Raw genomic sequence first — 23,208 nt, 5'->3', positions numbered from 1 at the left:
GAAAACCCTTTTTTAAAATACTTTGATTGCACTAGTTTAGGAAACCAGTCCCTGACAATTGCATCAATGTTAGAGACTTGTAGTGTAGTAGCTAACTATACTCATACAGATCGAGGGAAATTGTCAATCCATGGATCATTATACTTAGCTATGCCATGGAGATACTCACCAACAATTAGTGAGCTATCATAGGCACACACGAAGAGACAAAATCTACAAGGTGCCCAATGGCAATAGAAGAAATAGGCTATTCTTCAAGGTAGATTGCATCCAAGTTATAGTGGAACTCTAGCCATTGAAGCAAATAGGGTATTAATGTTTTACGATACTCCCAATGTCATATGGCATGTACTTGAAGATCGCAAGAAAATCAAACCATCTCAAGTTCAAAAGTGGGTCAAAAACCTTTACAATAGGATTAGAGATCCCTAGAGACTCTGTGATAGTTTTGCCTTAGGTTTAGCGGAGCAAGAAAGAATTTGTAAAGATTCTTCCTATGAGAAATAGGATAGAGCGAGTATGTATGCAGGCACGATTTGTAAAAAAATCACTAAGATTTGGAATATTGGAAGATGCTTTCGTTTAATTAGAAGGGAGGGAAAAAGGCAGAGACTAGCTGGAGGAGCAAGCGGGATAGCATGGCATGCAGGAGACGAACCGAGCAAGAGAATGGGATGCGCGAGGGGAAGATTTGTGTACACTGGATAGACACACACACATGGGCTGCTGGACGAGGGGGTTACTCAGTGGGAAAGGTTGTAAGAGCAAGTTGGTTTATCTCAGAGGCTAACCACGTCCTCTTCCCAGCGAGTCGGGTTTGATTGCCACTTGACCTATTGTTTTTTGGTCGACTTCAGGCTAGGCAGTGCACAGAGATTGCTTGTCGTGCTGAGATTCCATCTAATAAATTGGGAGATAAGCCAGTATGCTAAGTAAATTGTCAGCATGAGTACTATCGGCCCCAAATTTATTTTTATCAAGGTAAATTATTACATGTATCAAACTGTTTTTGTAGGTTTTCTTACCTCCCTCTAAGGTTTAGCAGTAAAGAATTGCCACATGGAAGTAAATTATTACAATTATCAAAATACAAGTCGCAACTTACATTTCAAGGAAAAGGGTTGACTTGCCTTCGAGAGCTCGTGGCGTTCCTGCTGGACGAGGCAAATGGCAGCTGTACTAGTTCGTGGTCCTGCAAAGGAGCTAGCGCGCGCTCTCTCTCTCTCTCTCTCTCTCTCTCTCTCTCTCTCTCACACACACACACACACACACACGCACGCACGCACTGACGACGCGCGACATAGACACTGCTCAAACTCTCTCTCTCTCTCTCTCTCTCTCTCTCTCTCTCTCTCACAGAGACACACACACTCATGACGCATAGACACTGCTCAAACACACTCTCTCTCTCTCTCTCTCTCTCTCTCTCACACACACACACACACACACACACGGGAAGAGCTTGTGATATTGGCACGGCTCAACCTTACTGCCTTGTTAAAGCACTTTGTTAGCAGGGCTGTCTGGTTGAACCGTGGCAACATCGCAAAACCTCTCTCTCTCTCTCTCTCTCTCTCTCTCTGGACTATCAGGTCTTGAGTTCAAGACTGATCTTTGAGGTCTCTTTACGACGTTAAAATCTCTCTTCTTCTTCCTCTCTCTCTCTCTCTCTCTCTCTCTCTCTCTCACACACACACACACACACACACACAACCATTCGAGATCTAATTGGTTGCGAGAAGACAAAGCAATGGCTGCACGCCAGCTGGACAGGTGAACCGACCCACAGTCACACACAGTTGCTGCTGCTGCAGCACTACTTTTCCCTTGCAGAGGCTCAATCTATCATTCAAGTGACCAATAGGGACGCAATTCAGATTTGAAACGATGACAATTGATTGGCCAGTGTGCATTCCTACTAAATACTAGCCAGATACCTTGAACTAACCAATGAGGAAGGAGAAAATCCACTTAGCCTAATTGCAAAGCGAGCTTGAATGTACAATATATTAATTAGTTGGATGCATTAGCATTAAGTAGGAAAATTAAGGACTAATCAAGAGATTAGCAAAGCACTCAAGAAACACTAATCCGAAGCTTCAAGAGGTATAAACTAATAAAAGAAGGCCTATTTAAGGAGAAGGATATATGGATATAATCCATTCTAGTAGTCATCCCCACCCCTAGGCCTACAATAGAGCCCAAAGGACAACAGACAAGCTGCCAATCATGGCCTCAAGCCGGCCTTTGGGCTTCACTTTGCCTCTTGCAATACCCTATATATAGTTGCACACTTTGATGCTCTCCTTTATACAACCGCATAGGTGTGGCCCATTATTTATGCCCAAAAAGGCTCTCCAACAAAAAGGCCAAGCGCATCTTTTCTCAGAACTCTCTATAGATAAAATTCTCTTTTCACAATCATTAGCATTAGAGTATATTCTCCTTCTCTCATTTCTTTGGAAGATGGCTTTGATTTAGTTTTAACTCCTTAGATCAAAGAGTAGAAGTGCGTTTTGACGAAAGGACAATCCCTTATGGGACTTAAATTGCCCTTTCTTCTATTAAGTGGCCTCTGGTGAATTAGCTCACACAGATGTCAAGTATCGTAAAGTTTCTCAGCACACAACTCACAATCACACATTTTATTGGCTTAGCTCACACTCAACCGCACGCTTTGAAAGCTTGAATAACAACATCGACTTGACACTAATATATATATATATATATATATATTCATAATCATTGTGTTGAGCCCTAATTTTAAAGCCCCACATCTGTAGGTACCATTTTCTAGTTCAATCATCATATGTCCTCTTTGATTGGTACACTTCTATTTGTTGAAAAAGAAGGATTAATTAACCCTTTTTGTTGAACTCACATGCTATGTTTACATATTTATGAGTGACACCAAACCCCAACCCCAACACCCCTCCCCCCACCACCACCACCAAACCAATCTTGCTCCAAGGAAAGAAACCTAACTAACTAGGTCCCAAGCCATACAATAATGTAAAAGATGGAAAAACTAACCTAGCATGTGCAAAACCTTGATCATTTTTTAGTAGCCTTCACAAATAAGCAGAGAGTATAGTGAAATATAGCTAAATCCCATTTGAAGATGTGAAGAAACATGTCAACTTGCCAACTAATCCATACTTGCAAGTTGGTGGTCATGGTGTTCATATTGGGACTAATATTTTACATGGTAGGTAGCTCATTTAGAGAAATTTTAAGTTGTCACAATTTTGTGAGGTGGCGGTAGATGTTCCACATGCTTCTGCTAAATAATGTTCGATAGCTTATCATCATGTCTACGGTGCATAAACGACACTCAGTAGAGATTCGCCCTCACAAATCTATTTTAGAAGAAGATCAATTCCATATCCTTGAGGCTTGGAACATGCTCCATAATCATCCTCTTTTCTTGCTTTTCCATGTCCCCATTTTCAACACCATCTCTTGAGATTTTGTGTCTTTTTCATAACTTCACTTGAAAAAGACATTGTAAAAAGTTTAAGGGACCTCTTTCTTTATAAATTGCATCCTCATAACTTGCAAACATAGTAAGCCATGGGAAGCATCCTTTTCTCTCGCTGTCCTTTTCCATGAATTGGCATTAATTATGTGTGCATTTGCTCAACATTGATTTTGACAACCAATTTCATTTTTTTTTTAATCCAGCATAAACTAATTAGATCTAGAAAAATCACATCATCAAGGCCTAGAAGGAGAATTATTTAATTTTGAATAGATCCAAGCTAGCTTTAGATCCAATGACTTTTGAATCACAGTCATTTTCAACCTAGCTTCCAAGTTTTCTTGGTGACACAAGATCAAATAGTTGCTTGAAAATTGAGAGGTCATAACAAATAATTTCTTCTGGTGACACAAGATCAAATAGTTACTTGAAAATTGAGAGGTCATAACAAATAATCACATAAAGATGTGCACTTACACTTTGGGCGGTCACTTTTCAAAATGTGTACAATATCATTAGAGTTTAACCGGAGCGATCATTTTTATTTAAAATATGTATACCTTATGTATGCATTGGAGCAAGTGTGGATTCTATGAAGACACGCATATTGTAAATATAGCACATACATAACTCAATAATCTCTTGAACACATGTGATATATGAAGCTTCTTATGAGACTGACTGCCCTATGGATACACAATAATCACAGAGAGCTCAAGATTTTTTTTTGTACTGTACAGAGAGCTCAAGCTATGGTACATTTTTTTGTAATGTACTCGTGATTCATCTCCATGACATAATACAAAGTAATATGCTCAACATCACTACCACCCATACCTTGTCCAATGAGGGGTGCTTGATCCAAAAATAAGTTATTTATTATTCAATGGAGAAAGACACAACTCATTCAGCATGTCGAGGCATCCTTGAAACATCTAAAGGAGGAAAGGACTTTACAATCTATGCTCTTAGGCTAGAAACAAGCTTTGGTTCAAAAAAGTGACACATAGCTTCAAATATTGTGGTTTTGACATGGTAAGGGTGAGGACAACGCTCCTATAGTGGTGATAGCCGTTTTTCGGCTCTCTGTAATTGCCATAGTGAGTTATCTCACCCTATCAAATCACTCAAACACTGTGGTTACCCTCACCCTTTCACTGTATATAGGTGCGTGTGAGTTAGGGGACTTTTCCCATATCTCCTTACTGAAATAAAAAACCCTCAATTAGCTAGTCATTGGGCTAGTTGAGCCAAAAATATATAAAATATAAAAAATATAAGTATATTATGGCCCATGCGTATGTAAATATTTCTTTGTATATAGGGCCTAAATAAAAGATTTTTTCATAATTATTTTGGTATTTATTTAAATATTTCTACCTAGGTGTGTGTTATTTATGCTCTGTACATTGCCTCACCATTACCACAATTTTTCTTACCATTTTTCATACTCTTTATTCCATATAGAAATATTTTCATGTAAGCTTCTCTTATATTTAGTGTAACTCCACCCCAACAAAAATCCAAAAAAACTAGTTTTATTTATGTGTATATTTTTTCACTATTGTGATTTTTCCCTTCCTACATCTATTTTGTTTTTTTTCAAAAAAATTAGAACACCAAAAATATTTATCTTTTTATGGTAGCCTCATAATGAGAGAGATTTCTTTTGACCCCTTTATATTTTTTCCACTTATATTATTTATATTTGACATGTACATATTTTTTAGACCCCTCAATATTTGATTTTCTTAGTTGTACTATTCACTTATATCATGATCTCAACAATATCTTCAATTATAGACCTACCAAATAAGGTCAAGGGTAGGTGGCATGCATACATGCACTATGGAGGGCTCACTCTTGGAGGTATTCAAAAGAATCATCCAAAGAAGGACCCCACAAGGACCTTGTGCAGTGGAAAAAAACGGTCGATTTTTCTGAATTTTAAAAGTTCACTTGCTCTCCGAATTTGAAAAGGTGATACAAACAAAAGTTGTAGCTCGTGGGCTGAACTTTTGCCTCAAATTTTTTCATATTTTTTTGAGCTACGAGCTGTGAGCTATGATTTTATTAGTGGACCCCAGTTTTCCCATGCTATGCAGCCACACTCTCTCTTCCACTTTATCATTTTCCTCTTTCACACACACTTCTCCACTCATCATCCCCACCTCTCTCACCACTCCTCTCTGTACCCTACTCACCTTCTCCTCAACCTTGAAGAATAAGAGAAACCATGGTGAACTCATACCTCCCACACACAATTCCATTCCAAAATTGACCACCTAGTCTCATTTTTCCTCCTCCACATTACCCATATCTATCAAAAAAATCACAAAATTCAGCCTCTTCTCTTAAAAGACAGCATCATGGTGGTTGATTACTCAGCTTCAATTACCTTGTCTCTCAAGGAAGGTCAAGACTGGAGAAAAAATGTACCGTCAAAGCTAGTGGACCGTCAACAAGCGTCAAAATTGGCCCTACTCAAGACACTTGGAGCATCAACCTTGTAAGAAATCCACCTTTTCTTACCTCTTAGGAGTTTTTCTTCCTTATTTGTATCCTACATGGATACTCCCATTGTAAATATCCAATTCCATTTGTAAATTAATACTAACTCTACTAACACTAACCCACTATGAAAAGTCCTATCACCTCCATTTCTCTCCTCTCTCTTTCCCCACCAACTTCTTGATAATTCCAAGCAAAAGAAATTAGATAAATTGCTAAAAATTTAACCCAACCATGGTTAGAGGAGTAACCCTAGCCTTCAAAATTGCTATAAAAGGAGGGTGTAGCTAGCACAAAAAGGGGGGAGAAGAAAGAGCACTATGCTATAGCTTGAGAAGCCAAGCTCAACCTCTTGAGAAGGAGCTCTTGAGTGGAATCTCATTGGCATTAGGCATATGTATGTGTTGTATTAGGGGTGATTAGCAAGGGAACTCTATGCCATTGTAAGAGAGAGGGATCATTAAATTGAGGGTAGGAAATCTATCATTTCTCCTACTAGTGTAAGCCCAACATTTGCTGAATCAAGGAGGGTGAATTTGGACTAAGCATGGATAACTTGTCTCCCTTCCAACGTGAAGTCATGGACAATAATGATGTGTAAGTGTCTTGGTGTTTATTTAAGTTCTTGATAGCTTGTCTCCGGGTATTGTTATCAATTTAGCCATAAATCCCACATGCTGTAAGAGGGCGAGAGGGTGGAGAGGACTCCCCTGGCCTTAAGAGAGTGATTGGGGTGGCTTTTTTCTTGTGATGTGTTGTGGTGTAATGTACTCAGGCTATGTTGAACAAATACTAATCTCACTTTGATTGGTCATGTCAGATTTGTAAGAAGGCATTAGTGCAACAAGCACCCCCTTCCCCCTTCTCTCTCTTTCTTACATATATATATTTATGTTTGCTTGATCATTAACGATACACTTCAAAGCAGCCCGAGCACCATCTTTCTCTCTCTCTCTCTCTCTCTCTCTCTCTCTCTCTCTCTCTCTCTCTCTCTCTCTCTCTCTCTCTCTCTCTCTCGGGTTTTAGTGTGTGAGAGTGTTCCATTGGTGTTAGGGTTAGTGTAAATTCCTTGCTTGTTTGTGGGTTGCTCTAACGATTCTCCTCTTTTGCGTCCTAGTTCGCTCTTAAACTAAGTGGTGCCCCTTGTGTAGTTGGGATTTGGTTGGGGGTTTGTTGTTTTGATTTGTGTTGTGTTGTGCCCCAGCCCCATTGAGCAGCACGGGAGCCTTGAAGGGTGTCTAGAGGTTGCTCTTCTTGTTGCCCGCCCCGGACCGCTTCGAATTGGTGCCCCCACTGAGGAACACAACTCGTGTATGTTTTTGTGTAGGATCAACTTTTAGCATAGTCAAGTAGTTTGCATGAATCACGAGAGTTTGTATGATCCTTTCATTCCCATTGCAAGGCAAAAGATACACATAATTGTTAGTACTAAGTTGCAATTTCAACGGGTAATTCGTAGGATTTTAGGCCCTCTTAGGTTAGCCGAGATAAACACTTCGGTAAATCCTTTTATTTTGCCTCTCATTAGGTACGATATTAGCTTGGACGTCTATATTTTTGTGTTATTTTAGGCATTAGGACATGCATAGGCCATGGATAATGGCCCAGGAATAGAGGTTTTTCCCTTTCATTTTACTCCACACATTAGAATAAACGTTGCAATTAGTAAAAAGATCCATTTTCAACAACGAACGGTGTTCATGTTTGGTGCCCAAAGAGTAGGAGAAATTCTTGCATCACCAAACCCTGTCATTCTACCTCTCATCAACTACCACACTTCTTTTGATGTACATGTGTTTATTTTATTTTAAAATGAAGTGCAGCCCGGCAAAATAGTGTGTATGTTTGTTTTTTCTTTGTCCAAGTTGTTACAAGAAACAAAAAAAGATCATTTGTTCTAACAGGGAATGTGTGTGCAGTGAAAGTTCAATCCTTAGAGATCTAGCTCTATTACCAATTGAGTTGCAGGAGCAAGTAGTAAGGCGTCTCCCTCATAACAAGAGGGTGGTGAAGTTAAGACGAAAGGTCCTACGCGTGGATTTCATTTTCCTCTTGTTGTTGGGCACTAAGGAAGACCGCGCATTCATCCAACTAGTGTGTGCCCTAAGATTGGTAAATAGAGTGAAATTTGGCGTTTGGCGAGTGCATTTCACCATTGAGGAAGACTCTTCAGGAAACTTGCGGCCAGAGTTCATGCTTCATAGACTCACATTTGGTGAATTTTTCCCTCATTTGCATCTTATTAATAGTCTTCCTTTCGCTTTCAACAAAGGAGATAGGGAGCTATTCAGAGCTTGTCTTAATAAAGAGAGCATAGAGAAGATTGCAAATTTGTATAAATTCTCATCCTTCTCTACTTTCTATGACACTTTGTTCATAGAGACATTGTAAATCTCTTTATGCTTTTGAATAATTTAACCATAATCCTAAGGAGTTTTTGTCCAGGAATTTTGTAGCACAAGTGGAGTCTTTAAATCTTGCAAACTTGATTGGACTTGATGAGGATGTTCTTTATGAAATTTTGAGAAGGTTGCCTCACTCCGATTGTGTGGAACTCGAAGGAAAGGAGCTCCTAGTCAATTGCTACTTTCTCACGGCCTTCGACGAGCATGAAGATCTAGTTTTTATACAAACCGCTTGTGCGTTGGGAGTTGTAGAGCAAGTGCAATTTATCACTTGGGACGTGGTTGCTCTTTTGAATCCAGAAAATGAAGTTCTAGAGATTTCTGTTTATCGCCTTAGCTTTGAAGAATTTCAACCCTTCTTAGAGCTCATCAATAGTCTACCTTTTTGTTTTGATCAAACAAATCGAGACCTCATTGAAGCTTGGATAGCTGAAGAAGAAAACCTAGAGTGGTATTTTCTTACTTCTTCATTTGCAGGCGAGTGGTTCTAAATCTCTATTGTATCCCTTATTGTAACTCGTGTTGTAATCTTTCATAATAATGGAGAGCCAACGCCAAATGTCTGGATATCCTCTTTTCTTTGGAGAACCAGGAGAGGATGCAGAATTATTTTTAGCAAATTTCAAGATGTCTTGCCGTATCAAGAGGATAGTAACCGATCAAGAACGTGTAGAAATGTTTGAGGTGGTCCTTAGGAAAGATGCTAGTACTTAGTTTGACTCTTTGCCTGAGGAAGTTAAGGGGAATTACACAGAAGTTTTGAATCATTTTAAGAGATACTTCTTTGATCCCCAAAACACTCAAAAACTATGGCAAGACATTGTTTCTCATAAGCAAAAAGACTTAGATGACTACTACTTGTACAAGCAAGAGTTTCTACGTCTTTGAGCTCTATGGATACGAAATGTTGCTAACCCTGGTGATGGTGCAGAATTTTTAAAGAAGGAGAGGTTCATAGCCGGACTCTTTCTTGACCTTAAGGTAAAAGTTGAGGCGGGTGCACCTGCTACTTTTGATGCAACTGAAACTAGGGCTGCTGAGAAGTATAGGAAACTCAAGTGCTTAAGGGGAGAGGTTCCAATAGAAGGTCTTAGACCCAAAGGTAAGTCACAAGCATCAACATCTAGGGAGCTTCCTGAGTTAACGGCTGAAGTGATTGAGAAGTTAAATGAATCTTTAAGCAGCCTGTCAATTCACCTTGCACAAGTTGTAGGTCCAAAGGGACAAGCAAAGAAGTCAGAAGAGAGAGAGCCACGAACTAGGAGAGTCTTGCAATGTTGGAATTGCGGAGAGTCTAGACATGGGATGTATAATTGTCCTTGGCCCCGTGGAGAGCCAGGGAGACCTAACTTGAATTACCCAGTGATGAATGCAGGAGAAGGAGCTGGTCAACAACCAAGGCTTCTACAAAGGCCAAATGGACCAAGACCACCTCCACAAGGGGTAGAAGGAGTTCCACCTTTGCCAGATCCAAATGTGCATGTGGTAGAGGTGAAAAATTCAAATGAGGTTGACATGGAAGCCAATGGCATTAAGCGTGGCCGAGGAAAAGGTAAAGAGAAAGAAGGAGTCACATCACAGAGTGACCATGGACAAGGCAAGAAGGCAAAGGAAACCAAGGAAACCAAGAGGACTCGACGTCGTATCAACCTCCAAGACTTCCCTCTTGGACATGGTATGGCTCCGTACAACTTGTTGGAAGACATGAGAGGTAAGGGTCCTGATATTTCATGGCCTCAATTTATTGCATTATGGCCACAAGTTAGGAGGGATTTAACAAGGGCAAATAGCACTAGGAGAAAGGTAAAAGAGAGTGTGCCTGTTGTAAAAATTGCACAAGCTGAAATGAATGAGGACATTACACCGGTGCTAGACTGTTACATCAAAGGAAGATTGGTTAGGAAAGGTCTAGTGGACGGGGGTGCACAAATTTGCATCATGACAGAGGGACTCATGCAAAGACTAGGCATGCACATCCAGGAGACACCTGAAATCAAAGTCAAGATGGCAAACAATAGCAAGGCTAGGTATGTAGGCATTTGTAAAAATGTCTTTGTAGAGGCCTTTGGCATTAAGAAAGCAGTGGATTTTTATGTTATGTCGACCAAGGGAAGTGGTTATCCATTTATCCTAGGAAGACCATGGCTAATGAAAATGCGAGCTTTGTAGGATTGGGAGAGTGGGAAATTAATTTGCAGGAATGACAATCATAAGAAGGTTGTCTTTGACATGAAGGAGCAATGCCAAGAGGAGCTCCATGAAGAATCATCTCAAAGTGAGACGGAAGAAGGTTGGACCGATAGCACTTCAGAAGAAGAAAGTAGCGGCAGCATTACTGAAGAGGAGTCTTCCATCGAAGTCATGGGGGTAAGGTTTAAGCCAAGCAACCAAGAGACCTCTTGTCAAGGCTTGGAGGAGGTAGGTCCTCAAGAGAACGAAGGTGTTCAAGATGAAGGGATGCTGGAAGGTATGCTATCAACAACACTTACAAAGGATGAAAGAGAGGAGTTCAAATGTGTGCTAAGAAAGTTTCCTAGGCTTTTTGCTAAAGACTACACCGACGTGCGTGGGGTAGATGTTGTTCAACACAAGATTGAGTTAAAACCTAAGGCCACACCTAAAGCTCAGAAGCTACGAAGGCTAGGAGTTATAAAGGAACAGGCTCTACTCAAGGAGGTAAGAAAGCTTCTAGCAGCAGGTTTCATTTATCCAGTGGAGAATTCAGAGTGGGTCTCTCCTGTTGTTGTCACTCCTAAGAAAAATGGCAAGTGGAGGGTATGTGTGGATTACCGTCCCCTCAATGAGGCAACAAAAAGAGATCACTTTCCCCTCCCATTCCAGGATGAGATACTAAATGAGGTAGCTAGTCATGAGAAGTACACTGTGTGCGATGGTTACTCAGGTTACTTTCAAATAGGGATTGCATTGGAGGATCAATTGAAAACAACCTTTATCACTCCTTGGGGTTGTTATGCTTTTAGAGTCATGCCATTTGGTCTGACAAATGCTCCTGCAACATTCCAACGTTTCATGAATATGGTGTTTCAAGCATTCTTTGGAAAGTCAATTAGGGTGTTCATTGATGATTTCTGTATTTATAGCTCAAAATAATTGCATCTACAAAGGGTAGAAGAAGGTTTAAAGAAGCTCTACGACATGGGAGGTCAACTCAACCCCGACAAGTGCCATATAGGTGAGGATGAAGTAATCTTGCTTGGTCATAAAGTTTCTTACAAAGGCATTGAAGTGGATCCTTCAAAGGCAAAGGCTCTTATTGAGCTACCATCACCCAAGAGTCTTAAGGAGGTCATCTCATTCATTCAAAAGGTGAAGTATATGTTACGCTCCATTCACTTAGCCTCGGAGTTACTTCACCCTTTGCAAAAGTTGACACAACAAGTAGAATTTGCATGGTCTGATGAGCTTGAAGAGTACTTTTGTAACATTAAAGCCATTTTGTCAGAGCTACCAACACTCATGCCTCCTTGTTGGGAGTACACATTCTTTGTTAGCTCTAGTGCTGGGAAAGAAACAATTGGTGCAGTTTTGTTACAACAAGATCCCCACAGTACAAGGATGCGACCCATCTACTTTGCTAGTTGGGTCATGAATGCTTTGGAGAGAGATTACACAGAAGCAGAACTCATGATGCTTTCTCTCATGTTTGCGGTGAGAAAGTTTAGATCCTACCTGCTACCAAAACCTTTTGTAATTCTCACTGCAGAAAATTTGTTCCCTTGGGTGTCATCTCAAATGAATCTTAGTACTAGGATCTCAAAGTGGATTATGGAGTTGCAAGAGTTCCAATACTCTTTCAAGGTAGAAGATAGTGTGCGTGCACAATTGGCAGGGATTCTCACTTATAGGGTACATGAGAAGGAAATTAAGGTGCCTCAAGTAAAGACCCTACCATTGCCACCACCAAAAAGTATTCCCAATGCTTTTACCTTGTTCTTTGATGGGGCTTTTCGACGAGCCACAGGAAAAGCAGGGGGAGGGCTAGTGTTTCTCAACCCAAGTGGAGAGGTGGTCATGAAAGAGAAGTTCAATCTACCAAGTTCAGCTAGCAACAATGAAGCAGAATATGACACACTACTTCATGGTTTAAAAATATGCATTGGCCATGGTATACAACGTCTCATGGTAAAAGGGGATGCACTTCTCATTGTTAAACAGATTTTAGGCATTTGGGCATGCAAGAATGAAAGCTTAAGGACAAAAGTTCATGCCATTCGTAGGATGTTTAATCAGTTTGAAGAAGTGCAACTATATCATATTCCGAGGAGACAAAATGAAGATGCCGATTTACTTGCACAACAAGCCATTGCATGTGTAAAGAAAGAAGTGCAGGTCATCATGGTGGCGGCTGTTGTGAAGCAACCGAGGTACCAAGGATTGGAGTCATTGGCTCCCATCATTGGCTACATTTTGGAGGGTGAGTTTCCACCAGACTTCACAAAAGCTCAGAAGAGGAGACTCATGAAGAAGGCAAGCATGTATCTCTTCCTAGAAGGCTCCCTCTATCAAAGAGGGAAGGATAAAGTGTGCAGAAGAGTACCAACTATCGCGGAAATTCCAGCCATTCTAAAAGGTTTGCATGAAGAGGCATGTGGTGGTCATTTTTCCCAAGAATTAACTGTGAAGAAGATTTTGCTTGCGGGGTATGTTTGGCCAATTCTGCATGTGGATGTCCAACATTGGTGTAAAAGTTGTCACAATTGTCAGGTAAATGGGAATAGAAGATTAATTTATGGTCCAAGGCAAATTGGGCTTGCAAATGGACCCTTTGAAAAGTGGGGCATTGATGCTATGGGTCCTCTACCTAGGACAAAAAATGGTAAACTCTACATTCTAGTGGCTATAGACTATATGACTAGGTGGGTGGAAGCACAAAGTGTGGCAAAGGTAAATGAGAGGACAGTGAGCAAATTCGTCTACACTCACATTTGTTGTAGATTTGGCACACCTTTGGAGATTGTTTTTGATAATGGTCCAGGGTTTAGAAAGGGTTTGCTCACAGAAGTCTGTGAAGAACTTCACATTCTACATCGTCACAATACACCCTACTATCCCCAATCAAATGGTTTGGTAGAAAAAGCTAATGGTGTCATTGCAGGCATCATTAGAAAGATGGTGAAAAACAAGACAAAGTTGTGGGATGACTTCTTGGATGGTGCCTTGTGGGCGTATCGAACCACATATAGGGAAGCCACGGAGTTCACACCAATTCACTTGGTCTATGGTCAAGAGGCTTTACAGCCAATTGAGCTAAACATTCCAACAATACGACTTCATGGCAAATCAGCATAAGATGATCAAGAAGCATGGATGGATCGACTTCTTACCTTAGCTGAGCTTGAGTGGAAAAGAGAAGCAGCATACGAGTGCTATAAGAGGAAAGCCACACAGACAAAGGAGAAGCTTGACAAGAAACTGAAGGACAAAGGAATCAATAAAGGAGATCTTGTGCTAAGGTATGACAATCGACTCGATAATCGTTTTGATGCCACATTTGAAACAAGATGGCAGGGGCCATACATAGTCAAGAAGGCTTTCAATTCAAGTTACTATCAACTTATGGACTTGAATAAAAAAGAGCACTCCAGGAAGGTAAACGGCTATCACTTGAAGCCTTACTTGAGTCGCCTTCTACCAAAGGATCTACCAGAGCAAAAGGCAGCTATCTCATGTAAGTATTGTTCCATGAAGCATGAGTGTAACACAAACCAAAATTCCAAGGGGCCAAACAATGAAGATCTTGTCAAAGACTCTGAAGCACTCTCTTTGGAGAAGATTCTTTATGATGGTACATGAATATACCATCATCCTGGGGGAGGGCTAATGATAGTCATTTTTCGGCTCTCTATAATTGCCATAGTGAGTTATCTCACCCTATCAAATCACTCAAACACTGTGGTTACCCTCACCCTTTCACTGTATATAGGCGCGTGTGAGTTAGGGGACTTTTCCCATATCTCCTTACTGAAATAAAAAACCTTCAATTAGCTAGTCATTGGGTTAGTTGAGCCAACAAAATAAAAAATATAAAAAATATAAGTATATTATGGCCCATGCGTATTTAATATTTCTTTGTATATAGGCCTAAATAAAAGATTTTTTCATAATTATTCTGGTATTTATTTAAATATTTCTACCTAGGTGTGTGTTATTTATGCTCTGTACATTGCCTCACCATTACCACAATTTCTCTAACCATTTTTCATACTCTTTATTCCATATAGAAATATTTTCATGTAAGCTTCTCTTATATTTGGTGTAACTCCACCCCAACAAAAATCCAAAAAAACTAGTTTTATTTATGTGTATATTTTTTCACTATTGTGATTTTTCCCTTCCTACATCTATTTTGTTTTTTTTCAAAAAAATTAGAACACCAAAAATATTTATCTTTTTATGGTATCCTCATAATGAGAGAGATTTCTTTTGACCCCTTTATATTTTTTCCACTTATATTATTTATATTTGACATGTACATATTTTTTAGACCCCTCAATATTTGATTTTCTTAGTTGTACTATTCACTTATATCATGATCTCAACAATATCTTCAATTATAGACCTACCAAATAAGGTCAAGGGTAGGTGGCATGCATACATGCACTATGGAGGGCTCACTCTTGGAGGTATTCAAAAGAATCATCCAAAGAAGGACCCCACAAGGACCTTGTGCAGTGGAAAAAAACGGTCGATTTTTCTGAATTTTAAAAGTTCACTTGCTTGCCGAATTTGAAAAGGTGATACAAACAAAAGTTGTAGCTCGTGGGCTGAACTTTTGCCTCAAATTTTTTCATATTTTTTTGAGCTACGAGCTGTGAGCTATGATTTTATTAGTGGACCCCAGTTTTCCCATGCTATGCAGCCACACTCTCTCTTCCACTTTATCATTTTCCTCTTTCACACACACTTCTCCACTCATCATCCCCACCTCTCTCACCACTCCTCTCTGTACCCTACTCACCTTCTCCTCAACCTTGAAGAATAAGAGAAACCATGGTGAACTCATACCTCCCACACACAATTCCATTCCAAAATTGACCACCTAGTCTCATTTTTCCTCCTCCAAATTACCCATATCTATCAAAAAAACCACAAAATTCAGCCTCTTCTCTTAAAAGACAGCATCATGGTGGTTAATTACTCAGCTTCAATTACCTTGTCTCTCAAGGAAGGTCAAGACTGGAGAAAAAATGTACCGTCAAAGCTAGTGGACCGTCAACAAGCGTCAAAATTGGCCCTACTCAAGACACTTGGAGCATCAACCTTGTAAGAAATCCACCTTTTCTTACCTCTTAAGAGTTTTTCTTCTTTATTTGTATCCTACATGGATACTCCCATTGTAAATATCCAATTCCATTTGTAAATTAATACTAACTCTACTAACACTAACCCACTATGAAAAGTCCTATCACCTCCATTTCTCTCCTCTCTCTTTCCCCACCAACTTCTTGATAGTTCCAAGCAAAAGAAATTAGATAAATTGCTGAAAATCTAACCCAACCATGGTTAGAGGAGTAACCCTAGCCTTCAAAATTGCTATAAAAGGAGGGTGTAGCTAGCACAAAAAGGGGGGAGAAGAAAGAGAACTATGCTATAGCTTGAGAAGCCAAGCTCAACCTCTTGAGAAGGAGCTCTTGAGTGGAATCTCATTGGCATTAGGCATATGTATGTGTTGTATTAGGGGTGATTAACAAGGGAACTCTATGCCATTGTAAGAGAGAGGGATCATTAAATTGAGGGTAGAAAATCTATCATTTCTCCTACTAGTGTAAGCCCAACATTTTCTGAATCAAGAAGGGTGAATTTGGACTAAGCATGGATACCTTGTCTCCCTTCCAACGTGAAGTCATGGACAATAATGATGTGTAAGTGTCTTGGTGTTTTGTTTAAGTTCTTGATAGCTTGTCTCCGGGTATTGTTATCAATTTAGCCATAAATCCCACATGCTGTAAGAGTGCGAGAGGGTGGAGAGGACTCCCCTGGCCTTAAGACAGTGATTGGGGTGGCTTTTTTCTTGTGATGTGTTGTGGTGTAATGTACTCAGGCTATGTTGAACAAATACTAATCTCACTTTGATTGGTCATGACAGATTTGTAAGAAGGCATTAGTGCAACAAGCACCCCCTTCCCCCTTCTCTCTCTTTCTTACATATATATATTTATGTTTGCTTGATCATTAACGATACACTTCAAAGAAGCCCGAGCACCATCTTTCTCTCTCTCTCTCTCTCTCTCTCTCTCTCTCTCTCTCTCTCTCTCTCTCTCTCTCTCGTGTTTTAGTGTGTGAGAGTGTTCCATTGGTGTTAGGGTTAGTATAAATTCCTTGCTTGTTTGTGGGTTACTCTAACGATTCTCCTCTTTTGCGTCCTAGTTCTCTCTTAAACTAGGTGGTGCCCCTTGTGTAGTTGGGATTTGGCTGGGGGTTTGTTGTGTTGGTTTGTGTTGTGTTGTGCCCCAGCCCCATTGAGCAGCACGCGAGCCTTGAAGGGTGTCTAGAGGTTGCTCTTCTTGTTGCCCGCCCCGGACCTCTTCAATGGGTACGTGGCATGTGTTAAGCATGAAGGAAAGGGTCTCTAAGTGGAAGGCAATGCTGTTGATTGGTATCCTAGTTGACTTTATTGAACGTCCAAATCTAATCTACCGCATGAACATGAAAGAATCATGAATTTTCATGAGTTGCAAACATTCCGTTATGTTTGTTGTCAAGTGAGATTGACTTGAAGAAGGTTCTACTTGAAAGATGTTACCATATACATGTGGTAGTGATGTGTGTGAACACACTAGGACCGCCGGGGCATTTTTTCCCTCTTTAGGAGGTTTTTTCCCTCGACCATTGTATATACGTCCATCACTCTAGGGCTATCTATCTTTCCATTTCACACTAAGTAATACACTCTCTATTGTGTGCCATGAGCTTCCTTCGTCTTCTGCAATCTGCGTGTGTTTCTCTGCAACCCTAATTCCAATAATTAGTATCAGAGTAGGTTGCGTCCTCCCGGGCTTAGTCGCCAGCTGCTCCAACGCACGCCTGCTCACTTTCTCCGATTTCAGTGAGCTTTGGCGAGCGTTCGCAGGTCAACAAATATTTCAGATCAGCTCGTAGAGCTAAGTCTGCTCAGATTTCTGATTCGGGCTCATTTCGGCCTCCGTTTCCACTACAGCCAGGTCTGCACATGCAATTTCATCATTTTGTGCAAAATTTCTGTCAGTGCCGTTTTCTGCATAACCGGTGCCTTATAGCCTTCTACGGTATGTGCTATATAGCACGTGTTGTTTCCGCTCCATTTCTCCTATTTTCGGGCAGTTTTCACATGAGGTGCAACATTTACCATGGCTGATAACAACAACACAGATGTGTTCAAGATGTTTGCTGCTGAGGACAGGTTGGATGGGGACAACTACCCGATGTGGGCTTATATGATGAAACATGTTCTTGTGTCAAAGGGCGTTTGGAACATTGTGCAGGGCATTGATGGACGTCCTGGTTCTGAGGATATAGGCGATGTTGAGGATGTTGCAGGTCTTGCTGCAAGGATTGCTGCTATTAGAGTTGTTTTGCCTATGGCAGAACAATCTCGCTGTGATGTAAAGGATGCGTAGGCTCATGCATTGATTGAAGCGCACTAGTGTTCCTCACATCCGTTTAGCAAAATCTGCAAAACAGGCTTGGGATATTCTGGCTGGTCTTTATGCAAGTCGCAATGAGACTAAAATTGTTTTTCTTGCGTAAAGAGCTGGGGTCGAAGATTATGCATGAGGAAGATATGGACACTTTCCTTGCTAGTGTCAAGGATATCAATGAGCAACTTATTTCTGTAGGAGAAGTCATTTCAGACAGTTCCCTTGTGCAGATTGTTCTTGATGCCTTACCAGAATTTTGCTAGTACTTGGAGAATTATGACCCAAGGAAATCCAGAAGTTGTCGAGTTTGATGTATTATGCACATTGTTGTTGCAAGAGTCACTTTCTAGAAATAACAGGACTAGACAGCGTGCAATTGAACAAGCTTTTATTGCTTCTCAAAGAAAGGGTGGTAACAACAATGCTGCCACTTCTTATGGTTCTACTGCAAGTGGCAAAACTTATGTTCCTAATGCTTCTGCTGGCAGCACTTCGTCATGCAATTCTGATGACAAGGGCAAAAAGAAGATGCGTTTCCATTATTGTAAAGCTAATGATCACTTGATCAAGTCGTGTCCTAAATTGAAGGCAACATAGGCTAAGAAGAAAGAGGTTGGTTCCACTGCAAATGCTGGTTCCACTACAAATGCAGCCATTGTTGAGTCTTCTGTGAAAGGAGACTGTAATGCTGATGTTGATGCAGAGTGGGCTTTTAGCGCAGAGTGCACTTACAATCCTGTTGTCCATGATGCATGCTTGTCAGTTGTTGCTATAGATTCACATGTGTGGTATTTCGATAGTGGTGCTACAAAGCACATTACCTCACATCGTGAATTGTTCACCTCTCTTTAGTCTGTCCCTCATGGGAATTCTGTCACTTGTGCCAACAATGCCTCTTATCCAGTTTAGGGAGTTGGAAAGATTGTGCTTACTGCTGCTAATGGAAGTTCTTTCACACTTGTTGATGCACTTTATGTACCTGGGATCAAGAAGAATCTCTTGTCTGTATTCGCACTTGCTAGACTTAGACTTGTAGTCAAATTTGTGGATAAAGATGTACAATTCATTATCTCAGTTTTGGTGATAAAATTGTTGCATCTAGCCTCTTTGTGCCGTGGGTTGTATAAGCTCACTTTGTATGACAAGTGTGGAAAAAAATTTGCAAATACTGTTGCAAATTCAAGGTCTATTTTAGATGCAAAACTTTGGCATGTACGTTTTGGTCATCTGAATTTTGCCAGTTTGTTGCATTTGCAGAAATCTGATATGGTTGCTTCTTTGCCGCCTCTTGAAGCACGTGTCAAACATGTTTGTGAAGGTTGTATTTTAGGTAACAATGTAGCATTCTAAGTTTCCAAAGGATGGTTCAGTTAGGGCCACATGCAGGTTGCAGCTTGTGCATGGTAATGTTTGTGGGCCCATGCAAACTCTGTCCTTGGGAAATTATTTGTACTTTGTGACTTTCGTTGATGATTACTCCAGGCATGCATGGGTATTTCCACTTAAAGCGAATTCCGAAGTTTTTATGTGCTTCAAAAAATTTCTGGCTATGGCTGAAAATGTCTCGAAATGTACTATGGGCACCCTCCATTTCGATGGAGGGGGGGAGTATATGTCTCATGAATTTAATGCATTTCTATCTAGTCGTGGTATAAAACACCAATGTACAATGCCTTATACACCTCAGCAAAATGGTATTGCTGAGAGGAAAAACAGGTCACTGACGGAAATGGCACGATGTATGGTCAAAAGTCAAGCTTTGCCGCATTCTTTTTGGCTTGAGGCCATCATGTGTGCCACTTATGTACTTAACACGTGTTCTACAAAAGATTTGCAGTCTATTACTCCATATGAAGCATGTCATGATAGAAAGCCTTCTATTGAGCACATGCATGTTTGTGGTTGTTTGACATATGCTTTGGTGCCACAAACACAGCGCAAAAAATTGGATGATAAGGATGTCAAATGTATTTTTGTTGGTTATAGTGCTAAAAGAAAAGGTTACAGGTTATATCATCCGCAAACAAAGCGTATTCTGGTTTCACGGGATGTAGTGTTTGTGGAAGATTCTGTTCAGCCCTTGTTGTCATGTACTAGAGACAGGTAATGTAAGCTCACATGACATTTATGACACTTTGTTGCCTCTTTTCAATGGTGGAAATACAAATGTGAGTTCCAATGAGGCAAATGTACAGCCTATGGGGGTTTCTGAAAATGTTACAGATCAGCCTATTATTGATGCAGATGTACATGATGTACCTGATGAGGAAAGGGTTGAAAATGAGCAGGCTAGAGGTATGCCAAAATGGCTGGTGAACACTTTGTGTGATAGTAAATTGGATGCACCATTGTCTAGTCGTACTCGTTCAAGCTCTCGCCATGCATCTTATGCATCAGATTATTATGCTTTGGCTGTGTCTAGCTTAGATGATGTTGAGGAGCCTCTGTCTTTTGATGAAGCACAGAATTCAGAAAATTGGATGGCTGCCATGCAATCAGAATATGATGCACTTATAGAAAATGACACATGGACTTTATGTGATTTGCCTCCTGGCAAAAAGGCCATTGGTACGAAGTGGGTTTACAAGTTGAAACGCAAGCCGGATGCTGAGATCGATCGCCATAAGGCTCGACTTGTTGCAAAGGGTTATGCACAGCAAAAAGGCATAGATTATGAAGAGACTTTTTCTCCCACTTGTCGTATGACTACTGTGCATTTTCTATGTGCATTGGCAGCTCATTTTGGTTGGGATGTACATCAATCAGACATTGTTACTGCTTTCTTGAATGGTGACATATTTGAGGAAGTTTATGTAACGTAGCCTCCTGGTTTTGTCATAAAAGGACAAGAGGACAAAGTGTGCAGATGTAAGAAGTCTTTGTATGGGTTGAAGCAATCTCCTCGTGCTTGGTATGAGAAAGCTGACACTCATTTGGTTAAATGAGGCTTTCGTAACAGTCCAACAAAAAGCACATTGTATGTAAAGCGTGAGGGTGATGTACTTCTCATTGTAGTTCTTTATGTCGATTATTTGCTGATCACTGGACCAAATGAGAGACTTATTGATGAATTTAAGGCTGATTTGAATGCTACTTTAAAGATGAAATATTTAGGGTTGTTACATCATTACTTGGGTATACAGTTTAAGCAGTGTGATGGTGGTATTGCCTTGTGTCAGAAAAGTTACATAGAGACATTGCTATGTAAGTTTGGACTTGAGGATTGCAAACCTATTGCCACTCCCATGGAAACAGGTTTGAAGTTGAGTCTACATGATGCTGGCGATCCTGCTAATGTCACTCTTTACCAAACTGTTATTGGCTGCCTCATTTTTGTATCCAATACGAGGCTAGATATTCAGTTTGCAGTCTCACAGGTCAGCATATTTATGCATAGCCCAGGGTCTAAGCATTGGCAGGCTGTCAAGAGGATTTCCCTCTACCTTAGTGGCACTTTACATCTTGGCTTGTTTTATCCCAAGGGGGGATCATTGCCGCCAGACTTACATGCTTTTTCGGACTCAGATTGGGCTGGTTGTTTTGACACGCGAGTGTCCACAAGTGGTTTTTGTTTCATGCTTGGCAGTTCATGTATATCATGGTTGAGCAAGAAGCAACCTACTGTGGACACTGCGAGTTGTGAGGCTAAGTACATGGCAGTCTTCACAGCTACGGTTGAGTGTGTATGGCTCAGACGCCTTATGGCTGATTTGGGTGTTGGGACAGGACACTGCCAACACTATCTACACTGACAGTCAGAGCGCATTGGCAGTTGCGAGGAACCCAGTTTTTCATGCTCGCACAAAGCACATTGAGGTGCATTACCGCTATGTCAGGGAGAGGCTCTCAGCAGGAGACATCAGCTTGGCTTATGTGCCAACACAGGACAACCTTGCAGATCTTTTCACAAAGGCATTGTCTCATGAGAAGCTTGAAGCTTTCCGCAAAGCTTTGGGCTTACTCCCCTTTGTGGACTGATCATGTCCTTACGGCATGGCACTTCCCTTTACTCATGTGCCAGCTCTCGTTCACCGCATCACCCCAGGGGGATTTGTTACCATATACATGTGGTAGTGATGTGTGTGAACACACTAGGACCGCTGCGGCATTTTTTTCCTCTTTAGGAGGTTTTTTCCCCCGAGCATTGTATATACGCCCATCACTCTAGGGCTATCTATCTTTCCATTGCACACTAAGTAATACACTCTCTATTGTGTGCCTTGAGCTTCCTTCGTCTTCTCCAAGCTGTGTGCGTTTCTCTGCAACCCTAATTCCAAAATGAGAACATGACTTTGGCTAAGAAGAATGTCCCTATTTTGTTTTCATGGACCAAAATTCTTCTCCAAAGGAGAGTAGTGTCAGGACAAGGGTCTTGTAAGGGCAAAGCCAGCTAAGAGCCACATGTACAGCATGCATGCTAAGGGGTCCCGATAATTGAGCCAAAAAGCCTTACTTAAAGACTTGGAGATATCTTTGTTGGCATCTCTAGCTATTTATGGTGCTCTAAACACAGCTTGGTGATATACTTTGGTGACCGCCTACAATTGAAACATCGCTTATTAGTGTTTAAATCAATCTTTCTCAAAAATCTTACATCTTCATTAAGTCCTCCTCTGTATACTTCTCACTCTTAGACTACCTTGAATGTTAATGACATTGGGTATAAATTTCGTGTGTGTGTGTGTGTGTGTGTGTGTGTGTGTGTGTTTTTCCAAACTAACAATAGTGAGTGTATGTATTTATATTACGAAACCAAAAAAGACTACATTGTAAGCCATGCTCCTTCCTAGCCATGGCATCAACCAACAATGAAAACACAAGGCACAAAGAAACTACTAGAGGGCTCTCTCCTTGGTGGCAACCCCAAGCCAATCTAAGTCCCTTTGTGCTAATGTCAAACAATTTCAGGGGTGGCACCCTTTGTCAACTGATGTGATAGTAATTTTCGTGTATTTTAAAGGTTAATGATATTTTTGTATTTTATCGCCCCATAGCCAACCTTTCCAAACTTTCAATGCCCCAAGACATAGTAAACTATAAAAAAAACTACTTTTATTATTACGAATATTTTGAGATTCCCTCATCCTCCCTTTACGAAGCCTCAACACTTTGGCCTAAGACACCCCTCTTTGCCTCCAGTGAATCCCCTTCACCTGCAAGGTGTTCCCAACCC

General features: G+C 40.7%; 1 long non-coding RNA gene across 2 annotated transcripts in view; it reads right to left on the bottom strand.

Annotated features, from left to right (window-relative positions):
- The window catches only part of LOC147419552 (uncharacterized), a 108,483-nt gene extending 106,244 nt beyond the window's left edge, over positions 1-2,239 (bottom strand). For both annotated transcript variants that reach the window (XR_015187103.1, XR_015187102.1), the window contains exons 1-2: positions 1,938-2,239; positions 1,106-1,192 (exon numbers count right to left, since the gene is read on the bottom strand). This is a non-coding gene — a long non-coding RNA (uncharacterized LOC147419552). The remainder of the gene's footprint in view (positions 1-1,105; positions 1,193-1,937) is intronic.
- Between the last annotated feature and the right edge of the window lie 20,969 nt (positions 2,240-23,208).

The sequence above is a fragment of the Adiantum capillus-veneris genome, chromosome 29 (genome assembly GCF_014529385.1).
Source record: "Adiantum capillus-veneris isolate H3 chromosome 29, ASM1452938v2, whole genome shotgun sequence".
NCBI lineage: Eukaryota > Viridiplantae > Streptophyta > Polypodiopsida > Polypodiales > Pteridaceae > Adiantum > Adiantum capillus-veneris.
The sequence above is the reverse complement of the archived record's forward strand: the minus strand, read 5'-3'. Positions and strand labels throughout refer to the sequence as shown.